At 44.5% G+C, this 19,236-nt stretch overlaps 1 long non-coding RNA gene across 1 annotated transcript in view; it reads left to right on the forward strand.

The window, feature by feature from the left end:
• LOC148125903 (uncharacterized) overlaps window positions 1-19,017 on the forward strand; it is a 209,907-nt gene extending 190,890 nt beyond the window's left edge. The window contains exon 3 of the long non-coding RNA XR_015743636.1: window positions 18,693-19,017. This is a non-coding gene — a long non-coding RNA (uncharacterized LOC148125903). The remainder of the gene's footprint in view (window positions 1-18,692) is intronic.
• The last annotated feature ends 219 nt before the right edge of the window (window positions 19,018-19,236 follow it).

Genomic DNA, 19,236 nt, shown 5'->3' on the forward strand with positions numbered 1-19,236 from the left:
GGATTTCTCCTATAGAAGTTGTGCCAAAGGGGCTTCTCAAAAGGCAACCAGACTTTGTCCTTTGAAGACATTTGGCTTCTCATCCAAGAAGCTTCCTCAGTTCTGACTGAAGAAGCTTCTTGGATGAGAAGCAAAACCTCTTCAAGGAGAAATAAAGTCTGGCTGCCTTTTGAAAATGCACCTTTGGGACAACCATAGCCTGGATGACTGAGAATCTCCATAGACCAGTAGTGGTATTCTACTGGTTCGCCCTGGTTCAAGCGAACTGGTAGTAAAAAATGTTACCATCACTGCCATAGACATATAGAAGTTGTATAAATTACAGCAACAACCCCACTGAACGTACAAGAAATCAAGGATCTGCAAGTGAGTAAACAATGCAGGTAGTGTTTCCATTTCACTTTGGACTGGGTGGATCTTTTGTGGTGACGATGGCTTCTCTGTGACCCCACATTTTGGCTATGCCGAATGATGTAAGAGATCTTCTGGACTGTAATTCCTGAATCTCAAGGTGCTAACTTACATGCCTCAAAGCAATCCCTTCCCCAGCTTGTCCAATCTTAAGAATAGTTTACGCTGATTACAGGATCCCATTATCTTACCTGTCCTAAATGATGAATAACAGATTATTTTATAAGCTACAAAGCCCCTTATACTCCTCCTATTTGGTTTAATATCAAAGCAAACCAGGGTACAATAGCTAGGTAAAGCAACCATAAGCGGGGGATGGGACAAAAGTCTAGAACTAGCATATTCTGCAACTCTTCACTGCCATCTAGGGACCAATGGGATTTTGGCAACCCAAATAAAGGTAAAGGGTTTTCCTGTCCAGTCATGTCCGACTCAAGGAGGCGGTGCTTATCCCTGTTTCTTGGCCCCAGGAGCCAGTGTTGTCCGAAGACATTTTCCATGGTCAAGGCTATAGCCTAAGGTGCACAGAACCCTATTATCTTCCCACTGGTGTGGTGCCTATTGATCTACTTGCATTTGCAAAGCTTTTGAACTGCTAGGACAAATTTGTGGTTATTGTATGGTTACCCTAAACCAGTGATGGCTAACCTTTTCCACGTTGAGTGCCAAAAATGTGCTCGCGTACACACACGTGTGTGCGCTAACATGCCTACACCTATGATGCAATGCATGTGCAACTCCCCCTGCCCCCGCGCATGTAATCACAACCCCCTGCACATACACCACATGCTTCTGTGCATGTGCACGCAACCCCCTGCATACTGCATGCCTCTGTGCATGTGCGTGTGTCTCCCTCACATGTGTCTCCCCCTGCACATGCACAGCAGATACCCGACAATCATCTGGCTGGGGGGCAGGTGCATGCATGCACAGTGGGGGTCTTCCGGGTGACCTCTCGGGTGCCAGCAGAAGTGGCTCTGCATGCCACTTCCGGCACACATGCCATAGGTTTGCCATCACGGCCCTAAACTCTGAATCAAATTGTTTCACTAATACCCCACTCTTTCTGGGCTAGGAGGTATCCAGCCTTAGTCTTCTCTCAATCCTACACAAATCTGCCTTCATCGCAGAATTCACTCTTCAATAACTCAGTTTGTTGGGTAGCATAAGGAAACAAACCAGAGCTGTGGTGGCACAGTGGTTAAAGTGCAGTACTGCAGGCTACTTCTGCTGACTGCTGGCTGCCTGGAATTTGGCAGTTTGAATCTCACCTGGCTCAAGGTTGACTCAACCTTCCATCCTTCCGAGGTGGGTAAAATGAGGACCCAGATTGTTGAGGGGGCAAATAGGCTGACTTTGTAAACCGCTTAGAGAGGGCTGTAAAAGTGGTATATAAATCTTAAGTGCTATTGGTGTTAACTTTGAACCCCTGCTTAAAAGTAATGGCTGTTTCAAGAAGAAAGCATACAGAAAGCCATTTATAATGTTTATGTTAACTCATAAAACATTCCTATGCCTGTTTTAGTGTTTGCCATAAAAAAGGGGGGGAGGAAGGAAATTTGGAAGAGCAGTCAAAAGCAAAAATACATTCCAACTCTTATCTTTAAAAGATTGTAACTAAAATACCAGAGTTTTGCCCACAAATATATTTAATTGGAGAATGTGAATGATGATACCCAGCCCGTGAATTTGCTCAATTGGAGAATCTGGTTTATGAGACACACAGGGGGAGGGGGGAAACAGGGTCACAGGCAGGGGTGGGCTTCCAATTTTTTAACAACTGTTTCTGTGGGCATGGCTAAGTTGGTGGGCATGGCTTGGTGGTCATGTTATTGGCTGGGCATGGCCAACTCAATATCACTCACATCGAGACACACATCTTCTCGCCTGGCCTTTCATGACTGTGGGGATGCTGCAACAGTTGTAAGTGTGAAAACGGTTCACTTTTTTCAATGGTCACTCCACACAAGCAAAGTACCAGCAAAGGAGGGGGAAAAAACTCCAGAGACGTTCCTGAGACAGGAAGTCTAGTCCTGCCAAGAACGTAATAAGGGTTAATGGAGAGGCAGTTTCTGTAAGCAACACCAGACTGTTTCCTTCCTGCCTTCCTTACAGGATTAGGCCAGTAATTTCTTCTAACAACCAGTTCTCCGAACTGCTTAGAATGTGAACAACCAGTTCTAGCGAATAATTGTGAACTGGTAGAATCCCAGCCCTGGTCACAGGTGTCTATAAATTACATATGCCAGAGTTGGCTTCATACAGGGCAGTGCCAGCCAGTATGTTGCCTCTAATAAATCCTTTGAAGTTTGGCTCCAGAATCATGATTTAATTAGAACGATTGCTGGAATCCTGACAGATTCTTTCTTCCAGTTTCAATGGAGAATCATGGGTTGTACTGACTTTATACAGGTTGCCCTCGACTGGTCATTTAGCAACCGCTTGAAATTACAATGAATACACTGAAAAAAAGACGTATGTTTTTCACACTTATGACCGATGCAGCATTCCCCATGGGGGTCATGTGATCCAAATTCAAACGCTTGGCAACTGACTCGCATTTTCTCTTCCTTGTACAGCTACTCCTCGACTTAATAGCCACTCATTTACTGATTGTTTACAATGATAATGGCACTGAAAAGTGGCATCTGACCTGCTTTCACACTTACGACTGCCGCATTCCGCCGTAATGACGTGATCAAAATTTGGATGCTTGGCAACAGTCATGTGTTTTGGACACCATTCCAGTGGTCACTTTTTGTGACCTTCTGACAAGCAAAGTCCATGGGGAAGGCTGATTCACTTAAGGGCTGTGTTACTAACTTAACAACGGCAGCGATTCGCTGAACAATTGTGGCAAGAAAGAGTGTAAAATGGGGCAAAATTGGCTTAAGTGTCTCACTTAGCTACAGAAATTTGGGGGTCAATTGTGGTCATAAGACTAGGACTATCTGTAGCTGATTCTACTGTCCAGGGGAAGCCACTGCACCATAGAGAGTATCTTAACTTACTGCACCTCTGTATAGTTTGCCAATTGCACCGTGGCAGATAGGAAAACACTCCAGAGGGTTAATGTCATTGCCCAGAAGATCATTGGTTGCCCTCTCCCCTCTTTGGAAGAGCTTTATAGCTCCTGCTGCCTTCAGAAAATTCAAAACATTCTCAAAGATCCATCTCATCCTGGGCACCCTTTGTTTGAACTATTGCCATCTAGCAGATGGTACAGAATAATAAAAACAAGGACAAATAGGCTGAAAAACAGCTTCTATCCCAGGGCAGGAGCTCTGTTGAATTCTACTGTACAGTGCAATATTAATGCAATTCAATTGTACAGAATGCAAAAGATGTGTGTTTGTATTTTATTTTTATAGTTACAATGTACAATGAAGATGGCGTTTAATTTCATTGTACAAGGTGTAATTACTATAAACTGAACTGAACTAAATTAAACTAAACTAAACTACAACAGGAGTTGCCAATTCCCTTCCTTCCTGAGAAGGGCCAATGGTGGCATTGAAATTCCATCATCCTTTGCAGTATTTGCAATAGTTGCAAATTGCATCCTTCGCAATACTTGCTTGGAATGCTCAGCTGAGACTGCTTCTCCTTTTCTTTCCAAACAGGTGCAAGGCCCCGTGGGAATCCTGAAGCTTGATCCCCCTCCGCCAGGCTTGCACCACGCTCCTCCACGGGGGTGGTGAAAAAACACATTCAAAGAGTCCTTCCATCCCAGCGGAGCCTGGACCCGAGCTGATCTCTCTGAGCTATCCAGCATCTCTCAGGATTCCAGCATTGTGTCCATTTGGGACAGGAATTTTTTTTTTCTGAATGCATCAGAGTGGAAGACATTCCAGGCTTCCTGGAATCCCTGCAGGTGTTTGTGAATGCAAAGGGTCCAAATCAAGAGTCTCACATTTGCACCCATCATGCGCATTTGGGCAGGTGACCAGGCTGTTTATTTGTTGGTCCAGCTGACTGACTGACTGACTGACTGACTGAAGAGCGTAGAGCTCTTGATCATTCACATAATAGCTTTGCTCTCTAGAATTTACTGGACTTCAAACCTTCCTGAATCATGCCTGCCAGGCCTCTGGCCTTTCAAACACAGAAGAGCTGGCTAATAAATTTGCAAACTGTTTGTCTTTCAGTGAAGCAGAGACCTTCCGGCAGAGAAACGGAGAATCATCTAGGTTGGATGTCATCATCAACCTTGTCATGGTCACGGCTTAACATCTGATGATGTCCCTACATAGCCCCACGTAGGCGGTGATCATTTGTAGACCCTCATTATCTCCAAAGAACAATGCATGCTAATGTTTTCATCAATATAACCCCTCAGACTAATAATAAAACAATTCTGGATTGATGGGAGGAGAAATTAAACTAAGGAGACTGAGTGGTCCTTTCCTTTTCTGGTGGCAATAGAGAAGTGCAGTACCATTGCAGCCTTCCAAGATATTTTTCCATTCCTAAGAGTGGGAAATTTACTGTTGGTGTCTTATTTAAATATTAAATGTATCGGACTCCGCTTAACTTCAAAAACCAGGGATAATGGGCCAAATACTCTCATCTGTTGGGATATTATATAAACTCAGTTTATTTTATTGGTTTATGGCTCAGAATACCTTGTGATCCTGAAAAAGGACACATTCAGTAACCAGACAACGGAATAACAGAGTTGGAAGGGACCTTGGAGGTCTTCTAGTCCAACTCCCTGCTCAGGCAGGAAACTCTACACGATTTCAGACAAGTGGTTGTCCAATCTTTGCTTAAATGCCTTCAGTGATGGAGCATCAACAACTTCTGGAGGCCAGTTATTCCACTGATTGTTTTGTCAGGAAATTTCTCCTTAGCTCTAGATTGTTTCTCTATTGGATTAGTTTTCATCCATTGTTTCTTGTCCTTCCTTCAGGTGCTTTGGAGAATAGACTGGCCCCCTCTTCTTTGTATCAGCCCCTGAGATATTGGAACACGGCTATCCTGTCACCCCTAGTCCTTCTTTTCATTAAACTGGGGAGAAGGCAGCCAAACTCTAATCCTTACCTGACTCCAACTTTGTGCGTTCTGACATTTTGGGGCTACAGGTAGTCCTTGACTTATGACCACAATGGGACCAGAATCTTCATTGCTAAACAAGGCAGTTGTTAAGTGAGTCATATGACCTTCCTTGCCATGGTTGCTAAGTGAATTACTCCCATTAAGTGAATCAGGCTTTCTGCATTGACCTTGCTTGTTAGACACTGGGCTGGGATGGCTGCAAATGGCAATCACATGACCCTGGGTGCTGAAACCATCATAAATACATGCCGGTTGCTAAGCACCTGAATTTTGATCCTATGACTGTGAGGATGCTGCAATGGTTTTGTCATGCCCCCATTGGAGTCTGAATCCGAGGAGGAAGACATCAGGGAGTGGGGAAGTGGCTTCGTTGGCTGTGTAGGAAACTGGGCAAGGGCAACGTCAGGTTGGGCAGAGCAGGGAGAGGTAGAACAAGGGAGAGGGGGTTCAGAGGGCACACAGGGAAGAATGGAGAAGAGAGCAAAGTGGGTTGCGTGGCTTACGAGGGAGGAAAGGGCCCTGATTCCCTTCACAAAGCACACCTGGGAAGGGATTTTAAAGGAGAACCATTTCTGGAACTCTGTATCTTGCTCTGCCGGATTTATTACCTTATTTTGTCTTGTTGGATTTATAGTTTAAAGTTTTCAGTTTACAATGTTCGGATTGGAATATCTGCAGCCAAAGGCTGTTGCAGGTTCGTGGAAGAGTTTTTCTCCAGATTGGAAAGTAACTGGGTCATTGGGGCAAAGTTGGAGATAATAAAGGGACACATACTTATTCTCTGGCTGAGTTGCCTTTGTGCCATGCCCCGGGTCATCACAGGTTGTAAGTGCATGGAAGGGTTCTAAAAATTGCCAACATTTCCATTGCTAAGCAAGAACAGGTATTAAGTGATCTTTGGCCCCTTTGGGGGGGGGGCTTTCTCCCCACAGTTGTTAAGTGAATCACTACAGTTTTTAAGTTAGGAACATGGTTGTTAAGTGAATCTAGCTTCCCCATTGACTGTGCTCATCAGAAGTTTACAAAAGGATCACGTGACCCCAGGGGACTGCAACTGTCACAAATACATGACAGTTTCCAAGCTACTGAATTATGATCACATGACCCCGGGGATGATGCAACAGCAGTAAGCAGTAGTGGGATTCAAATTTTTTTACTATTGGGTCTGTGGGCATGGCTTGGTGTGTGTGGCATGGCTTGGTGTGCATGGCAGGGGAAGGATGCTGTAAAATCCCCATTCCCTCCCCAACCCACTAACCTGCTTTGCAGCTCCGTTCTCCTGTGCAGGGTAACAAAAGAAGACCCAGCCAATCAGCTGGGGCTCGAGAGGCAGAGACTAGATGGGGACGGGGCTAGTCAGAGGTGGTATTTGCCGGTTCTCCAGAACTGATCAGAACCTGCTGAATACCACCTCTGGCAGTAAGTATGAAAAAAAATGGTCATAAGTCGCTTTTTTCAACACTATTGTAACTGGTCACTAAACAAATGGTTGTAAGCCAAGGACTACATGTACACTGCATTGGGGTGGGTGTATTATTTTATTTATTTATTTCAATGTAACTGAGAGCGCAATAGTGAATCTCTCTTGTTGCTTATTCAGGATTGAATCTATTGTGTTCAAAGATTTTAGCGCTAATGCAGTGGGGTTGAGACAGCACACAGATTTTCTTGAAAAATGTGAAGCTGAGTCTGGGCTGCTAAGACTTTTAAAATAAATTGACTTTCAAAGATTTCAAAATGAAATTCCATAGATCAAACTCCACCACGAATCTATTACTGAGTAATCACTTCTTGAAGTGGATCCTCATTTTAATCTAGCATGTGCTTGTTCACCTCAAACAATGGCTACTTTGGTCAAACCACACAGTCTTCTTTTCAATTTTTTTCTTTTCAAAGCCCTTCCTTTTAAAGTTTTCCCTGGATTTTGTAAACCAGAAACTGGGCTTCCTAAAAAAATTTTTTTCGCACTCAAGAATCTCAAACTCATTTAAAGCGTGTTGGAGTGGAGCGGCTTATATATTCAGATAGAATAAAATTAAACAATTCAGTAAAATAATGCAGGGTTGAGCCATCATAGGTGGCTCAAACCTGCAGTAAAACAGTTAAACAAGCTCCTCGGAAAGGAATCAGCTGGGAATGCTTTGAAATGCAATTGCAACCAGCTAAATTGTGTCCCCCTCCCTTTTTGGCAGAATAAATACATTTCAAAGTGTGCTTTAAAAAAACAAACAACCTCTCTCTCTCTCTCTCTCTCTCTCACACACACACACACAAAACAAGTCAACATTCTTGAACGGCCCTCTAAATCCAAGCTGGTACCATGAACAAGAAAGCCAAAACAGATACACCACAGGTGCAATTCTGAAAAATGCAGAAGGTTTTACAGCCAGAGCGTGCATGGCAAAGCATGAGACCTTCAGTCTAAGTTGTAAATCTGAGCCGGCTTCTAGCGTTATTAAGCAATGTGGGCTGAGCAGGCTTGAAAAGAAAGGCTGGCGTCGGAAGGGTTAATATGTCAACAAAAGGCTTTTTTTTTTTTCATCCCAGCCTGTGTCTCATGATGCACTCAGAAAAATCTGTCCCGCAATGCTGAAATCCTAAATTGCTAGTAGCCTGGCAGCCCCAACCCCCTCCCTGCCTGCAACATTTCAGTCTGCTGTTAGTAACCCTCAGCATGTGCAAGATTGGGGCTGAGCTTTCCAAAGAGGGGCTTGAGCACAGGGGCCTTTGTACCCGAGAGGCAAAACATTAAGAACCTGTGGAGAAGGAACTCAGAAACCCTGGAGGCCCCGGGAATGAGACGAAGACAAAAAGCCTCTTACAGCCTTGAAAATCACCCCACTGCGGTTATTTTATTTACTGCAGCTGGTGAGTGGAACTGTTTCACTTTGCACAAAAGTTCTAAACAGTGTGATCAGATCTTCTTCTTCTTCTTCTTCTTCTTCTTCTTCTTCTTCTTCTTCTTCTTCTTCTTCTTCTTCTTCTTCTTCTTCTTCTTCTTCTTCTTCTCTCTCTCTTCTTCTTCTTCTTCTTCTTCTTCTTCCTCCTCCTCCTCCTCCTCCTCCTCCTCCAACTCCTCCTCCTTCTCTGTCCCAAAGGTGCTTTTTTTCAAGAGGCAACTGAACTTTCTGGTTTTTCTTTGAAAACATTTAGCTACTCATCCAAGAAGCTTTTGGATGAGAAGCGAAACATCTTCATGGATGACTGGATGACTGAGAATCTCTCTCTCTCTCTCTTCTCTTTCTCTTTCTCCTTCTCCTCCTTCTCCTGCTGCTGACTCCAGGACTCTGCAATTCTCAGAAATACACGTTGGTTAGCAGGTGCCCAAATTTTGACCATGTGATTGTGGGGATTCTAGAATGGCTGTAAGTTCAGCAACTGGTTTTGAGTCACATTTTTCAGTGCCTTTGTTAAGTTCAAATGGCCACTAAATGAATGGTTTTAAGTCAAAGACTATCTGTGTATACACTTACAAGTTCTCATGTTTTGACATGTTTAAAGCACCACAAACCTAATATAAATATTTCAATTCCCTATGATGTTGGAGGAATAAATGAAAATTATAATATTACACAGACAAACCGAATCAAGCTTTACAGAATTAAATGCAAAGACCTTCTCAACTTCAGGATAAAATGGGGGTCGGCTTACAAGTTTGGATATAGTATAGAAATAATCACAGTTGATTCTCCCCAATTGTAAAAACGACATCATTTGATCTATTTGTTTAGGTGTAACATATCCATGAATATGTCCACAATTCCTGCTCCAACAACTGCCCAATCTCTTTGGAGTTGACTGCATTGTGTGTACTTGACACAGGCCTATGTAGTCAAATATAATATTGTCATCACTGGCACCAATGTAATAAATTAGTGAATGGGATTTTGGCAGGCTCTCACTCATTCACTTATGTTCTTATGAATTTATATTTGCCCAAATAAATACTAAAGGATACAGATCAATTTGTGTTACCCTATAGAACTGAATTAAAAAACCATTTTTCTTAAGACAAACTCAGTAAGACCACACCTGGAATACTGCATCCAGTTTTGGTCACCACATTACAAAAGAGATGCTGAGACTTTGGAAAAAGTGCAGAGAAGAGCAACTAAGACGATTAAAGGCCTGGAGACTAAAACATATGAAGAATGGCTGCAGGAACTGGGAATGGCCAGTCTAGAGAAAAGAAGGACCAGGGGTAACACGATAGCAATATTCCAGTATTTGAGGGGATCAACTTATTTTCCAAAGCACCAGAAGGCAAGAAACAATGGATGAAAACTAATCAATGAGAGAAGCAACCTGGAATGAAGGAGAAACTGCCTAATTGTGAGGACAATTAACCAGTGGAACAGAGTGTCTTCACATGTGGTAGGTCAGTGGTGGCTAACCTTTTGGGGCTCCTGTGCCAAAAATTGTGCATGTGCTTGCATGCTCGTGCTTGTGTGCCAGCACCAGAAGGCATGCCCCCTATGCATGCACGTGCAATCCACCCCCCCCACTGCCTCACACTTGCACTATGCCTCACAGCTGATTTTCGGCCGGTTTGAGGCCTTTTTCGGCCTCCCAAAAGCTTGAGGAAGGCTTCTTCAGGCTTCTGCAAGCTTTGCAGGCTGAAAACTAGCCCTGTTTCATCGCTTCCTGTTTTTACGAAAATACCGGAAGTGACAAAACGGGGCTAGTTTTCGGCCTGCAAAGCTTGCAAAAGCCTGCAGAAGCCTTCCTCAAGCCTTTGGGAAGCTGAAAATCAGCTGTGAGGTGTGCACACGTGCAGTAAGTTTGCCTGCAGCTCGCATGCCGGCACAAATGGCTCTGCGTGGCACCTGTGACACGCGTGCCATAGGTTCACCATCACGGCCGTAGGTGCCTCATCACTGGAGGTTTTTAAGAAGAGATTGGACAGCCACTTGTCTGAAATGGTATAGGCCAGGGTCTCCTGCTTGAGCTGGGGGTTGGCCTAGAGTAGAAGACCTTCAAGGTCCCTTCCAGCTCTATTCTAAATCGAATTGCACTGATGCAATTGATAAGTATTGCCGGTCAAAGGTACATTTATTTACTCAACAGAATATTGATGGGTCGAATGCAGGGGTGGGCTTCTGGGGGTTCGCAGGGGTTCGGGAGAGCCCCTAGCTAAGATTCTGTGAAGTTGAAAGAACCCCCAAATCCCACTCCTGGATGGCCCCGCCCACCTGTCCCCTTCCCTCCCAGAAGTCCCCACGCAGCCGGTTTTGGATGCAGGTAAGTGCAGGGTACACCTGGAGGCTCGGGGAGGATGAAAAATGGGCCTCCTGGAAATGCCCCATTTTTGGCTTCCAGAGAGCCTCCGGAGCCCACGTAGGCTGTTTTTGGCCTTCCGGAGGTTCGAAGAAAGCCTCCAGAGCCCGGGGAGAACAAAAACACCCCTCCCTGCCATGGTGCAGGAGGCTGACTAGGCCACACCCACCATGGCCACGCCCACCCAGCAGAGAGAATACAGAGAACCCGTTGCTAAAATTTTTGAAGCTCACCCCTGGTCGAATAATGCACACAAAACCTTCAGTGCTTCTACTTTGGGGCTTTTGTGACAATCCTTTTTCTTACTGTTCCCCTCTTGTTACAGTGTATTACAGCCATTGTCGTGTTTATATTAGAAGCAGTTTTATATTTTATGGCAATGGCTGAGCAATGCTGCCAATGAGCAGGATGAGAATCCTTTATAGTTTATAACAGGCCCTGCCAATGTGATTGCACAATCGTTTCGCTTCCCCCTCCCTCCTCGAATTACAACCATTCCTGTCGTGACCGTTTGAAGTTATAGCGGCCCTGAAAAAAGGGACCTGTGACCGTTTTTCACACTTAATGACCGTTTGCAGCAGCTCCATGGTCACGTGGTCAAAATTTGAATGCTTGGCAACTGACTCGTACTTACGACAGTTGCGGTGTCCTGGAGGGATGCGATCACTTTCTGCAACATTCTGACAAGCCAAGTCAATGGGGAAGCCAGATGCAACTAACAAGAGTGTGACGAACTTAACAACTTTCAGTGATTCAGTGAACAACTGCCGCAAGAAAAGTGGTGAAATGGGGCAAAATTCATTTAACAGCTGTCTTGCTTAGCAACAGAAATGTTGTTGTGCTCAATTGTGGTCATAAGTCAAGGATGACCTGTACCGACCTTTCCTGCATTGCCAGAGAAATAGGTTTTCTCTGCTTAATCCATCCCAGAATCAAAGTATGTAAACTTTATCCTGTCATTGGTGGATTCCTGGAGGCGGTGCCTGGAGGAAGGAGGAGGGACCTGCAAGTCCCGCCCCATTGGATGTCCCATTCCTTCCAGTCAATCAGAACCCCTCAAAATGTTCTCCCTCCTGGAGAATTAAATGGCATTTTCATGGGTTGGCCTTGACAAGATTGAGCCCTTCTGAGGCTGATGCAACCAAGATTGAGTTTTGTTCAAGTTGCCTCTTGAGAGAGAGAGAGAGAGAGAGAGAGAGAAAAGGCTGCCCCTTAAAAGCACTCACAAAAATCTTGGAATTGTGTTCCCGCAGAAGAGCTTTTAAAGCCCTGTCCCTCCTACAATTTCCCAATTTAAAACCCCTTCTTCATAATAATTATCATAAAACGCAGCCAACGGTGGAGGAGAATTGAACTTGAGGAGAATGGAATTCTTTTTTTTTTCTTCTCTTCCCTAATTGAATTTTCGTGCCTCCTGCTCCTAATTTTAATTTTTCAGAAAACAACTAGGGAAGAGAAAGAGAGAGAAAGGGAGATGGTTTTTAACTCCTCCAGTTGCCCTGTAAGCTTCAGATCACCTCTGGTTCTGAAGTTGTTATTGTTGTTGTTATTGTTATTATTGTTATTGTCATTGTTATCATTGTTATCGTTATTATTATTATTATTATTATTATTATTATTATTATTTATTAAAAATAAGACCTTTCAGGCTACCCAGCCTTTTAAAGGGCAAGAACTCTAAGCAGGTGCAAGGCCTTTTCAATCTGTTTTATTGTTCCATCCTAAATACACTGAATGGACTTTGTATCTTGGTATTGCCCATTGTGGGGGGGGAGCTACGCTTATTACGGTGCCCCTCCCGGGCCTCCCCTCCCCTCTTCTTGCTTCGGGAAGGAGGCAGGCCTCAAGATAAATTTTAAGTAATACATCTGCACAGTGTGTGGGGAGGAAAAATGCCAGAAACCACACAAAGACGCTGAGGAGTCCCTCCGTGGGAGAAAAGATCCCCCTACTTTCCAAGCCTGCCCTCCTTCCAGCCCCCCCCCCCTGCCCTTTTGCGGGGGGAGGGGGGGAAAATGGCGCTTGGCCAGCCGCAGCTGGTAAAAGACTGACCTTGCATTTTATGGGAGACCAGCAAGTGAGGGAAAAGTGAGGGAAAAGGACAGGCCGTCCTGTTGGAGATTCCCCATTTCAAACTTCTATGAAGTAATAATAATAATAATAATAATAATAATAATAATAATAATAATAATAATAATAATGGTAGAAAAAGTGCCCAGGTTTGGAAAAAGTGGAGTTTTCCTTGTGGGGGGGACATCGTGACAAGTTGAGGGAGGCATTTACAAGGTCTTTGAGCAGGTAATTAGCACCCAACGCCAGATGCAGGAAATAGTTTTGGTCACCTCAGATACAGAATACATAATAAGCCAAAGGGGTTGATTTTCCATGGATGGGTGGCTTCGAACAAAGGCCCCAAAGAGGAAAGAGATCAGGACTTAGGGATTGGTAACCTAAGAGCTGCTGGGCTACTTTCCCATCAGTTTACGAGAGAGAAAAAAAACCCTCCTCTTTTTGCACCCCCAGCCCCGCTCTTCTAAAAGCCGGGTAAGGTATTAAAACATTTGCAAGACTAACTAGCTCCTTCTCCAAGAAGAGAAAGCCAGGATCCGATGCCGTCAGGAAGAAACCTTGCCAACGGATAAGCCCGTTCGCAGCTAAAGAACAATATTTGGTGATTTATTTCCTACTGATAGCATCGGAGGAAAGTTAAATGCACACAAACACACACACACACACACACACACTGTACAATTTTTTTTTCTCCTAGGCAAGTTATTTAGCTCGGTGTTGGCAAGTTGACTTCAGGCAGAGCGTTCTCGTTTCTGAGCGTTCCTAGGTTGTGATGAATAAGTTTCCATGGGAGACACTTGTAACTTCTCCTAGTTAGGCCAACGTGATGGAGACGTGGTTGGCCAGTCCAGAAGCTACATTATTTCTCTCTCTCTCTCAGAAGCCACCATTCTGGTTGGCTTTTTTTGTGGCGGCAACTGCATTTTACAAAGCAGGACTGCAATTGGCTTTGCACGGCTAATAAAAAAACTGTCTTCTAAATCAGTGTTTTTTTCAAACTTGGCAACTTTTTAAGTAGGGATGTCAACTCCTAGAACAATTCCTAGAATTTAGATGGCTTTTTTTTAAATCCCCAAAAGCCAATGCATTCCCAGGTTGCATTAACAGAAGGATAGAATCAAGATTGTGTGAAGTATGAGTATGGTAAATGTAAAAGTAAAGGTTCCCCTCGCACATACGTGCTAGTTGTTTCTGGCTCTAGGGGGCGGTGCTCATCTCCATTACAAAGCCGAAGAGCCAGTGCTGTCCAAAGACATCTCTGTGGTCAGGTGGCCAGCACGACTAAATGCCGAAGGCGCACAGAAGACTGTTACCTTCCCACCAATGTGGTCCCAATTTTTCTACTTGCATTTTTTACACGCTTTCGAACTGCTAGGTTGGCAGAAGCTGGGACAAGTCACAGGAGCTCACTCCGTTATGTGGCGTTAGGGCTTCGAACCGCCAAACAGCCGAACTTTCTGATTGACAATCTCAGTGTCTTAGCTTCTGAGCACCGTGTCCATGAAATACCGCTTTATAAAGCCTTTGTAAGACTACACTTAGCATAATGCACCCAGTTTTGGTCACCATGTTATAAAAAAGATGTTGAGACTCTGGAAAGAGTGCAAGAAATAATCTCTATGGAGATTCTCAGTCATCCAGGTCATGGTTGTCCCAAAAGTTCTTTTTCAGGAGGCAACTGGACTTCCTTGGTTTTTCTTTGAAGACGTTTCGCTTCTCATCCAAGAAGCTGCTTCAGCTTTGACTGGATGGTGGGGCATGGAAGGATTTATACTCCTTGAAGGCAGCTGGTCATTTGCATCCTTTTAAAGAGGCCATCCATGTCAAAATTGACATCCATCTCTCCACGGAGAGAGGGGGATACGACATCATCTATCTCCAGTCTATAATACAGTCCTTTCAACAAAGAAGGCTCCACATCCATTTATCCTATTCAGGTGACCCCGAGGACACAGATAAACCTCCAGGTGACCTTAACGACCAGTTAAAAGAATGCAAATGACAAGCTGCCTTCCATTCCCCACCATCCAGTCAGAGCTGAAGAAGCTTCTTGGATGAGAAGCGAAACGACCTCAAAGAAAAAGGAAAAATGAGAAAGTCCCGTTGCCTCTTGAAAAAGCACGTGTGAGACAAGAACAACAAAGAGGATGAGAGGGCTGGAGGCTAACTCATATGAAGAACGGTTGAAGGACTTACAACCAATCCACACACTTATAACTGTTGGAACATCCCTGTCGTCATGTGATCAAAATTTGGACACTTGGCAATTGGCATGTACACACGACCATTGCAGAGTTCTGGGGACATGTGGTCACCATTTGTGATCTCCCTAGCTGGCTTCCAACAAGCAAGGCCAAGAAGGAAAGCCGGATTTGTTCAAGGACCAACCATCTCATGATTTGCTTAACAAGTGCAGTGCTTCACTTAGCACCCCTGGCAAAAATGGTAATAAAATAAAGTGCAACTCGCTTAATAACTGCCTTACTTCGCAACAGAACTTCTAGTCCCAGTTATGGTCGTAAGCTGAGGATTACCTGTATATGTTTTAAAGAAAGAAGAAAGAAAAGACCTGGTCAGGATCATGGCCATGTATGAATCTGATTCCCACAGTATCCAAGTCAGTGCTCCTACTCAGTGTTGTGAATTCCAGATGGATTGGATTATGAAGGTATCGTCTCCAGCCAGCAAATTGTCTGGGAACAGTGCTAAGCCAACAGGTCTTCAAAATACAAAATAGCACAGCACAGCACAGCACAGCACAGCATAGCACAGCACAGCACAGCACAGCACAGAGAATAGCATAGCACAGCACAGCACAGCACAGCGAATAGCATAGCACAGCACAGCACAGCATAGCACAGAGAATAGCATAGCACAGCACAGCACAGCACAGCACAGAGAATAGCATAGCACAGCACAGCACACCACAGCAATAGCACAGCATAGCACAGCACAGCACAGAGAATAGCATAGCACAGCACAGCACAGCACAGAAATAGCACAGCACAGCACAGCACAGCACAGCACAGTGAATAGCACAGAGATAGCACAGCACAGCACAGCACAGAGAATAGCATAGCACAGCACAGCACAGCACAGAGAATAGCACAGCACAGCACAGCACAGCACAGCACAGTGAATAACATAGCACAGCACAGCACAGTACAGAGAATAGCATAGCACAGCACAGCACAGCACAGCAATAGCACAGCACAGCACAGAGAATAGCATAGCACAGCATAGCACAGCACAGCAATAGCATAGCACAGCACAGCACAGCACAGCACAGAGAATAGCATAGCACAGCACAGCACAGCTAATAGCATAGCACAGCACAGCACAGCACAGCACAGAGAATAGCATAGCACAGCACAGCACAACATAGCACAGCACAGCGAATAGCATAGCATAGCACAGCACAGCATAGCACAGAGAATAGCATAGCACAGCACAGCACACGCACAGCACAGCACAGAGAATAGCATAGCACAGCACAGCACACCACAGCGAATAGCATAGCATAGCACAGCACAGCACAGCACAGCACAGAGAATAGCATAGCACAGCACAGCACAGAGAATAGCACAGCACAGCACAGCACAGCACAGCACAGCACAGCACAGCACAGCACAGCACAGTGAATAGCACAGCACAGCACAGCACAGCACAGCACAGAGAATAGCATAGCACAGCACAGCACAGCACAGAGAATAGCACAGCACAGCACAGCACAGCACAGCACAGTGAATAGCATAGCATAGCACAGCACAGCACAGCACAGAGAATAGCATAGCACAGCACAGCAAAGCACAGCACAGCACAGCACAGCACAGAGAATAGCATAGCAATAGCACAGCACAGCACAGCGAATAGCACAGCACAGCACAGCACAGCACAGAGAATAGCATAGCACAGCACAGCACAGCAATAGCACAGCACAGCACAGCACAGCACAGCACAGAGAATAGCACAGCACAGCACAGCACAGCACAGCAGAATAGCATAGCACAGCACAACATAGCACAGCACAGCACAGAGAATAGCACAGCACAGCACAGCACAGCACAGCACAGCACAGAGAATAGCATAGCACAGCACAGCACAGCACAGCACAGCGAATAGCATAGCACAGCACAGCACAGCACAGCACAGCACAGCACAGCACAGCACAGCACAGCACAGCAAATAGCATAGCATAGCACAGCACAGCACAGCACAGCACAGCACAGGGAATAGCATAGCATAGCATAGCATAGCATAGCATAGCATAGCATAGCATAGCATAGCATAGCATAGCATAGCATAGAATAAACAGAGTTGGAAAGGACCTTGGAGGTCTACTAGTCCAGTGGTTGCCAACCGGTGGTCTGCAGCCTGCTCATGGTCTGCAAGAAAATTTTGGTGGTCCACAGAGAAATGTCACCCCCAGAGCATCCCCCCAAAGCAATTAATCCAGGCTGCACTGGAACACAAGGCTGCCCCACCCACATGGCCCGCAGGAACACAAGGCTTGTGTAACATGAGGTAATGAGGGAAGGGGGGAAAGGGCAGGGGAGAGGAACTTGCCTGGCCACCAGGCTGCTTCTTTTCACTTCTTTCTTCTTCTGGTTTGGCTGCATGCAAGGAAAGAAGCAAAAGTCTTTCTCTTCCCCCAAACTTTGCCAGAAATGAGTCTTTGGGACCCTGCAAGGCATCCTGCTCCAAGGGGCTACGCTGGCAAAGGCTAGTTTCTGGCGGAGTTTGGGGGGAGAGAAAGAAAGACTTCTGCTGCTTCTGCTGCTTTCCTTGCATGAACTCAAAGGTCTCTCTCTCTCTCTCTCTCTCTCTCTCTCCCTCTGAATAACGGAGCTGGAAATGGTATCCTGCAATCCCAAATAAAGATTGGTAGGAAAACGGGGTGGGGAATTTACTTGCAGACTTTTGAGGGGATTTTCCCAGGGATGTGGCTGCCTTGGAGGGTGTGAGGGTGTGTGAGGGACCATTGTGTGTGTGAGAGAGAGTGAGAGAGAGAGAGAAAGAGAGAGAGAGAGAGAGAGAGAGAAAACATAATGACCAGCCCTCCGAGGTTATATCAGATCTCCCCACCTCTCTCTTTCTCTCATCAATGTCAGCAAGCCACCATCAGTCAAAATTCATATTAGTGGTCCACAGGATTTAAAATTATGAGTGTGGTGGTCCCTGAGGTCCAAAAGGTTGGCGACCCCTGTTCTAGTCCAACCCCCTGCTTAGGCAGGAAACCCTAAACCATTTCAGAAAAATAGTTGTCCAATTTACAACTTCTGGAGGTAAATTGTTCCACTGATTAATTATTGTAACTGTCAGGACATTCCTCCTTAATTCTAGGTTGCTTCTCTCCTTGATGAGTTTCCGTCCGTTGCTTCTTGTCCTGCCCTCAGGTGCTTTGGAGAATAGCTTGACTCCCTCTTCTTTGTGGCATCCCCTGAGAGATATTGGAACACTGGTATCATGTCACCCCTGGTCCTTTTCATTAAAGTAGAAACTAGAGTTAGAGGGGACCTTGGAGCTCAATGAAGAGACCGTAATACCATTCCAGACAAGTGGTTGTCCAGTCTCTTCTTGAAAACCTCCAGTAATTGACCACCCACAACTTCTAAAGGCAAAGCTGTTCCACTGGTTAATTGTTGTCACTGTTAGGAAGTTTCTCCTTAATTTTAGGTTGCTTCTCTCCTTGATTCATTTCCATCCCATTGATTAGTTGTTTCCATACATTGGAGGGGCTTAGATGATTCAAAATCAATAGCCCTCCTATTATTATCACCGCGTCTTTCTTTGCTGCTACTTTCAATTAAGTTGATAATTTAATAGGGTATCTTCTATATGAAAAGTTGATGTCAATTTTTCCACATTTTTTTCAGGTAACCTAAAGTCCCAGAAACAATTTTCCAGCTCAAGATTTAAAGACATAGAAGAACAGATTTGCTCCATGGTCACTGGCAAAACAGAATATTTGAGTGACATTTGATTCATTCTGTCTAATAGGAAATTAAAAGAAACCTGGATCTCTCAAGATACTAAAGATTTTTTTTTAAAAAAAACCTTCTTGTGCATTAACATTTTCCCCTCATTCACTTGGGCACTTTGTAGCTCTGCACCTAATGTGTTTCTGTTAAAGAACCATTGTTAAATTATGTTAGCATGGATACCTTGTAAGTAAATAAAAAATTATATGCTCATATTAAATACTTGCTTTAAAAATAATTGCATTATTATTGTCATCTTTGTCACAGTTATTATTACTGGCTATCAATGTTTGCAATTTTAATACTCTTTTGGATCAGTTGTTGTCATTAATAATGTTGCAAAACTTTGAAAAAATCTACTTTTTTTGAAAAAGAAAACAAAACAGGCAACTTCTTACATGGAGGAAGAAACTTCACAGTAGCCCATGTTGCAAAATTG

Source organism: Pseudonaja textilis, chromosome 4 (genome assembly GCF_049901715.1).
Source record: "Pseudonaja textilis isolate UNSWEBS1 chromosome 4, rPseTex1.2, whole genome shotgun sequence".
NCBI lineage: Eukaryota > Metazoa > Chordata > Lepidosauria > Squamata > Elapidae > Pseudonaja > Pseudonaja textilis.